Source organism: Oncorhynchus mykiss, chromosome 6 (genome assembly GCF_057628025.1).
Source record: "Oncorhynchus mykiss isolate SJ-2025 chromosome 6, ASM5762802v1, whole genome shotgun sequence".
In the NCBI taxonomy this organism is placed as follows: Eukaryota; Metazoa; Chordata; class Actinopteri; order Salmoniformes; family Salmonidae; genus Oncorhynchus; species Oncorhynchus mykiss.
The window spans coordinates 28,140,938-28,148,590 of record NC_143027.1 but is presented as its reverse complement, the minus strand read 5'-3'; positions in this window follow the sequence as shown (position 1 = coordinate 28,148,590).

Here is a 7,653-nt window from a genome sequence, read left to right as displayed (position 1 = left end):
GCCTGGCATGCCATCCACCTCAGATAGCCGTGGGGGTGCTATGGGGTGTTGTCATCGTAGTTCCTTCTATGGACAGTTCACTAACAGAAGTTTCAAAATGCCTTTTACTAACTCAGTGTGTATCTGTCACAATGATAATGTCATTTCTGTTTCTCTAATTCAATTGGGGTGAGAACAGTACTGTGCCTTGCCTTTTTGTACTCCAAAACATAATAATGTTTACATAAATCCATTGCTAATTAGGAACTTATTTCTAGGAAATGAAAACCAGCTTCTGACTGTTATTTATCTTGGATAAACATTTTGATTTATGTTTGAATTATTCAAACGTTCAGAGGAATACAAAACAGAACACGAGGGACTCCTCTGCTAAAATGGTCATTAATAATGATAAGAAACATGAACTATTTACCTATGACTTTCATAGATCACGATCTTCACTGACGCAGCAGCTTAGTTTAGGTACCTTGGTCAAGGACATGGCTGTAGGATCGATCCGTTGCTGATGCAGTAACTCCTTTACTGGCTGCAGGGATCATTTAAATAGAAGCTATGTCAAACCAGAGATCAGATTGACTGGCATCTCTTCTTTTGGGATATTACGTCCTTTATTCCATACCAGTATAACAGTACTGTATGTTTTTTGATTTGCCTTTATTAACCATGGTTTAAGAAAAAAAAAGGTGAATTAGATTTGTACAGATGCTGTCTGCATCTGTACTCATTTGTTTGTGGGTAATAAATGCTCTCTCTAAAGTAAATGTTCCATTAGGGTCATTCCACCAATTTGGTGCCTTTTGAGAAGTGTGGCTTTTTGATTTGGCCTAATTTCAACATTCTGTCATGAAGAGCACATGTTCAACTTCATAAAAAACATGTTTATATAGTGAGTGTTTATTAAGTGCCAAATAAAGTAACAGGATTGACCGTAATAGGGTTGACCATTTAAGCTTAAATCAGCCATAAATCCCCTTGTGACAGGGGGAATGGAAGCTTTGTGTGTGCAACAATTAAATTCAAGCTTCACAAAGTTGTTTTTATTGTTAAAACATTTTTAGCCTGTCTCTGGGCAACAGGGTTAAGGTATTATGCTCGACCTGCTCAGTTTTCCACCACAAAACACCAGAAAATGGCCAAAAACAGTACAACCAGCTCATATGCTTTTATACTGTGATTTAACTGTTAATGTTCAATGTTAATTTAGAAATAAATATTTTAAAAGGAATAATTTCACCATATTGAAATGAAAATTCAGTTCACGTAACAGGGTTGACCTTAAAATGAGGTTCAGAAGTAAATTAATCACGAATCTCTTGAAATAAACAATCATCTTCAGGAATGACTTTGTCAGAGCAACAAAATAAATACATTTTACAATGAATTTTACAATGAAGGTCAAACTTGGAGAAATTAAGGGGGTTAAATGGATTAAAATCTTCCTAGAGGTGACACAGGGTTGACGGAGAGACATGTCAAAATACAACATTTTGGCACTGGTAATAGATCATTTGTTGTATTACTTGTGAGGCACAGCTGAATGAGCATAATAATAGGATTTTTTTTACTGGACTGATTGCCTGCATCTGATGATCAGTCTGAGGGGAGGAAGGGAATAGTGGTGAGGCTGCCTCTCACCCGACTCACCGTCCCTCCTCTCTCCCGCCCCCCGGTAAAAAAAGGGGACAATGTCTTCCAGCTGATTGGCAAAACTTCACTTAAGGTTCACTGCATTATTTCTGACTCATGCACCAATTCATGTTGTTACTCCTATAACCATTCCTTTATATTAACAAAGACACAAGCTGCAAATAATTACAACATAAGTTTATCGAAACACTTTTCTATACATTCATTGCAGCTGCAGTGCTGGTTGTAGCGTGAGTGGAAGTAGCGAATGTGCATTTTATGGTTTATAAAACTGTTGAACAAAGAGTTGACAGTGCTGAATAACAATTTAAACATGAACTTACACATAAAAACAGCAACTCTTTGCTGTATTTGTTGAGTCTCTCTCTAGTCATCTCTAGTCAAGTTTTGAAATCTTACATTATAAATTTTGCTGTGTGTTCAAGGTTTCTTTTTAAATCAAATCAAATCAAATTTATTTATATAGCCCTTCGTACATCAGCTGATATCTCAAAGTGCTGTACAGAAACCCAGCCTAAAACCCCAAACAGCAAGCAATGCAGGTGTAGAAGCACGGTGGCTAGGAAAAACTCCCTAGAAAGGCCAAAACCTAGGAAGAAACCTAGAGAGGAACCAGGCCATGTGGGGTGGCCAGTCCTCTTCTGGCTGTGCCGGGTGGAGATTATAACAGAACATGACCAAGATGTTCAAATGTTCATAAATGACCAGCATGGTCGAATAATAATAAGGCAGAACAATTGAAACTGAAGCAGCAGCACGGTCAGGTGGACTGTGGACAGCAAGGAGTCATTATGTCAGGTAGTCCTGGGGCATGGTCCTAGGGCTCAGGTCCTCCGAGAGAGAGAAAGAAAGAGAGAATTAGAGAGTTTTTACAGTCTATGACACAAGGAAACTGTGCAGACACGGTGATCTGTGCCATTTGATTGGCCACCGGTAGACCTATAGGTGCACTTGATTTGCTCTCTGGGCCCGCCAGGTAAGCGTTCTAGCTTCAGACACAGGAAATGGTTAAAAATGGGAACACTTTGCCTTCCTGGTGCTAAAAACAAATAAAAACAAATAAAAAAAAATGGAATGCAAGGCTTTATCATTGGGTTTTTTACAGAAATGTTTGGTGATCGACTAGGAATGGCTTGGAGATCACGATCGACCGGTTGGTGACCACTGTTTTAGATGCTTACCGGTAATTGAATTGTAGTTAAAGCATGTACTGCTCCCTGTCACCATGATGCATTACCACTAACTCTCTCAGTGCCCTCTCAGGAGTGAGTCCCTCCCTCTTCCCCTGTTCCCTCTAATGTAATTATTTGTCCAAGGCTCTGTGGTGCTGTACGGCTCAGAGATGAAGCAGGGTAGTCGGGAGGGCAGAGGTGCAAAGGCAAGAGGAGACAGAGCACTGAACACAGTGCTTAACCTTGGTTTTGGCAGAGAGGCCGGTTTCAAAGGCATCAGGGGAGAGACTCAGTGACACCGAGATGACAGCTTGACAGCCACTCGTTTGTCTTTGCGTGAGAATATGCCATGGATGAATCCAGAGCTGGTGCTAGTCCAGTGGGGCATGGTGACTGGCACAGTCTGAGGTGTTGATTGAGGAATGGGCCTGATATGGGTACAGCTTTCTCACCCTTCCACACTGGACAGGCTGTTTACATTTCTGGAGACTGCCCCTATCATGGCTGTGATGCATTTCAAACAAATGCCACTTGGGCAACTTGTGGCATGTAGCCTAAGCCAAAGATAAATAACAGAACATAAATTACTTAAATGTATCTGTTTTATTGTGTTGACCTCCCCCCTCTTTGCAGTGGACTTATTTTTAATTTGGTAATTCCAGAGTCATTATTCTGAATTAAGGCCTTCACATACACATAACCTTTCCAACCAACTAGTAACATATTGTTCAAGCCTTTTTTACTGAATAATGTGTTTGTTTCATATTTTATTTTACTGTCATCTTATCCAGAGTGACTTACAGTAGCTAGGGCATACATTTTAATTTGTTCTGGTCCACTGTGGGTATCAAAACCACAACCCTGGTGTTGCAAGTGCCACGATCTACCAACTGAACCACATGGGATCATATGATCGTGTTTTGCTTCTCGTGTTTGCTTTCATGTATGGTATCATTTATGTGTATATACTGTACAGTGCCTTCAGAAAATATTCATATCCCTTGACTTATTCCACATTTTGTGTTACAGCCTGAGTTCAAAATGGATCAAATACTTTTTGCCCTCATCCATCTACACACAATACCCCATATTGACAAAGGGAAAACATGTTTTTAGAAATGTTGGCAAATTTATTGAAAATTTAATTCAGAAATATCTTATTTACTTAAGTATTCACTACCCTGAATCAATACTTTGTAGAAGCAGCTTTTGCAGCAATTACAGCTGTGAGTCTTTCTGGGTAAGTCTCTAAGAGCTAAGAGCTTTTCTCTAAGAGCTTTTCAAAATTCTTCAAGCTCTGTCAAATTGGTTGTTGATCATTGCTAGACAACCATTTTCAGGTCTTGCATAGATTTTCAAGTAGATTTAAGTAAAACTGTAACTCGGCCACCAAGGAACATTCACTGTCTTCTTGGTACGCAACTCCAGTGTAGATTTGTCCTTGAGTTTTAGGTTATTGTCCTGCTGAAAGGTGAATTATTCTCCCAGTGTCTAGTGGAAAGCAGACTGAACTAGGTTTTCCTCTAGGATTTTGCCTGTGCTTAGCTCCATTCCATTTATTTTTTATCCTGAAAAACTCCTTTGTCATTAACGATTGCAAGCATACCCATACCATGATGCAGTGACCACTATGCTTGAAAATATGGAGAGTGGTACTCGGTAATGTGTTGTATTGGATTTGCTCCAGACATAACACTTTGTTCAGGACAACACGTTAATTGCTTTGCCACATTTTTGCATTACTTTAGTGCCTTGTTGCAAACAGGTTGCATGTTTTGGAATATTTGTATTCTGTTTCCTTCTTTTAAATCTGTCAATTAGGTTAGTATTGTGGAGTTTTCTCCTATCACAGCCATTAAACTCTGTAACTGTTTTAAAGTCACTATTGGCCTCATGGGGCATTGAAAAACCTCGCTGGTCTTTGAGGTTGAATCTGCATTTGAAATTCACTGCTCGACTGAGGGACCTTACAGATAATTGTGTGGGTGGAGCAGTGACGATTTTAGAATGTAAATCTTGGTGGGGCAAACAAACAAAAAAAATGTTGGGGATGTATACGAGCAAAGACACTACACTACACAACACAACACTAAACAATACATTTTTGCACTATAACGGTGACAAACGGTGTCCACAAACTGTTAGGGCGTACAGCAGTCCCAACACCTTACCCCTGCTACACCTGGCTATCAGAGGAGCCTTGTCTGGAAGTGAAACAGTTCATTCAGCCTCATTTACTGCCTTTTAAAAAACATAGCTGATAATTGAGATGTACAAAATATGGTATAAGGGGACGACAAGCGCATAAGAGGCAATCTGTGAGCGAGCTAGGACGGGCGTAGTCAATTTAACTATTTGTTAAGCACTTTTGAAATGTACAGCGACAGAATTCAGAACATGGGCCATTCTTCAGGTATTCTCTCTGTACACCAAGTCAGAACTGTAGGAAATCAAATCAGCAAAAAGTGCCCTGAATGATGGGTCGCCACTGCTGTGGAGTAGAGCGATGAGGTAGTCATAAATGTAATCCATTTTAAATGCAAACTGTAACACAACAAGATGTGGTAAAGGTTGTGAATACTTCCTGAAGGCACTGTATGTATAGTGTAATTGTTGTTAATTGATGTGCTGTTTATTGATGCTTTACAGGTCATCATTGTAAATAATAATTTGTTCTTAAATTGACTTAACTTTATAAATAAAGGTGAAATCAAAGTGCTCTCGCTACACAGATCCATATCTGTTCAGTATTATTTCACTTTTACTGTACCCTTTATGATGAACACACTCTGCATCCTTTGAGAGGTTTAAGAGCAGCAACTCCATATTTCATAGGAAGGAAACCCAGTTTACATAATTCAGAGGCTCTGCAGGAACTGCTCAATACAGTGTGTCAGCCAATAAATCATGGGAACTGTCGCAGAGCGTTAGGGAGCCTGTTTATCACAGACCCTGCCCACGTCATGGGAATGTTTTCTTCATTACTATGGAAACTTTTACCATTATCAAATTAGTTAGTGCTCTCACACAACTGGTGTGTGTCTGTTCTTAGATGACTTACTAAAGTGGCCTATGGCAATGGATAAAAAATATTGTAAAGCAGATTAGAAACCTGGGAAGAAAAGAGATTTTCGTGAATTCATGAATATGACATTTTCTAGGCTCCCATGTGCTTGACTCAAGTTTGAGTGAGTCTTATGTTGTAACTAGATTAACGAGACATGTGCTTGTCAGCATGTTGTTGTCTTTTACTGAAAAGGATATTTCGTCATACAGCTGGAGAAGCCAAAGAAAATAAAAAGAGGTATTTTCATACATGCAAATACCCCTGATGTAAATGTAGTTATGGTATTTTGGGGTGTATATCAGGCAATGCAGGTGTCCTAAAACATGAAACTGAAGTTTCCAGTTGTGCTTATTTCTCAAGGAGACACCACCCCAAAGGCCTACAGGGAGGCTTTAGGCTTTAACTCAGTCAAACAAAAATGAAATTTAAATCACGTCATATAACGGATTCAGTATGAACAAATTGGCCAATAGGGGGTAAAGTTTGTTATTCTTCATATGTCCAATGTATTATATCAAATTCCATCAGTTCACCGTAAATTAAAAAGTAATCCCACTGTAGGGATTCATGTAATCCCACTAGCAGGGTTGGGCAACTCCAGTCCTCGAGGACCTGATTGGTGTCACACTTTTTCTCCATCCCTAGCAAACACAGCTGATTAATCAAATTACATTCTAAACTGAAGATCATGATTAGGTGATTATTGGAGTCAGGTGTTTTAGATGGGGCTGGGGCAAAACTGTGACACCAACCAGGCCCTCGAGGACTGGAATTCCCACCTCTGCTTGACTATAGGGATTCCCATTGGTTCAAAGACAGGCTTGATTTATCCAGGACAATCCTTCCGCAATTCTCGAATGTCGTGACTTTGCTGTTTATCTGAAGTTTACAAGTTTGTTTGATTGTTTTTTTTAACAGGAAATTCTCCATTAGCATGAGAAGCTAATCAAGACAACAGGGGGGAAAGAGGAAACTGCTACTGCAAAACAGTCTGACCCTCCCACCCTGATCTGACTACCACATCGGAGACCTCACCATTTATCTGCCATGATCAGAGCATAATAACACGGTCTTTGCACCACCAACAGAGATACAACAATAATTCTCTGTGACATATGTCTGTATGGTCCCGTTTAACCTGACGTTTAACCTGACGATTCTGGGAAGAAAATGTTTCATAAATGCTGACTACTTACGTAACTTAGATTTGACTCTAGGGGGTTAAACAGCATGGTTATTGTTGGGTTCATTGGACCATGGAGTTCTGATAACCACCAAAATGCATACATATGTTTTCATGTTTATTTATTCTTTATTTAACTAGGTAAGTCAGTTAAGAACAAATTCTTATTTACAATGGCGGCCTACCCTGGCCAAACCCTAACCCGGACGACGCTGGGCCAATTGTGAGCCGCCCTATGGGACTCCCAATCACTGCCGGTTGTGATGCAGCCTGGAATCAAGCAGGGTCTGTAGTGACGCCTCTAGCACTGAGATGCAGGGCCTTATACTGCAGCGCCATCCGAGAGCCCTAGTTTCTCTCTGGATCATACAGGTGTAGGACCTTAGTTGAGACAGTTTGCTACAGTAGGAAAATCATCCTACAGCAACAGGAAATGTGAATTATTACGTGGATTATAATTCATTAACATTTTGTAGGGGTCGATAAATGTTTTGTTAGAGCAAATCAAGTCTAAAATTTCAAAGTGTAAATTATAAACTCAAATGCGTTACAAGTTTGTATTTCCTGCTGTGCAGGAACATTCT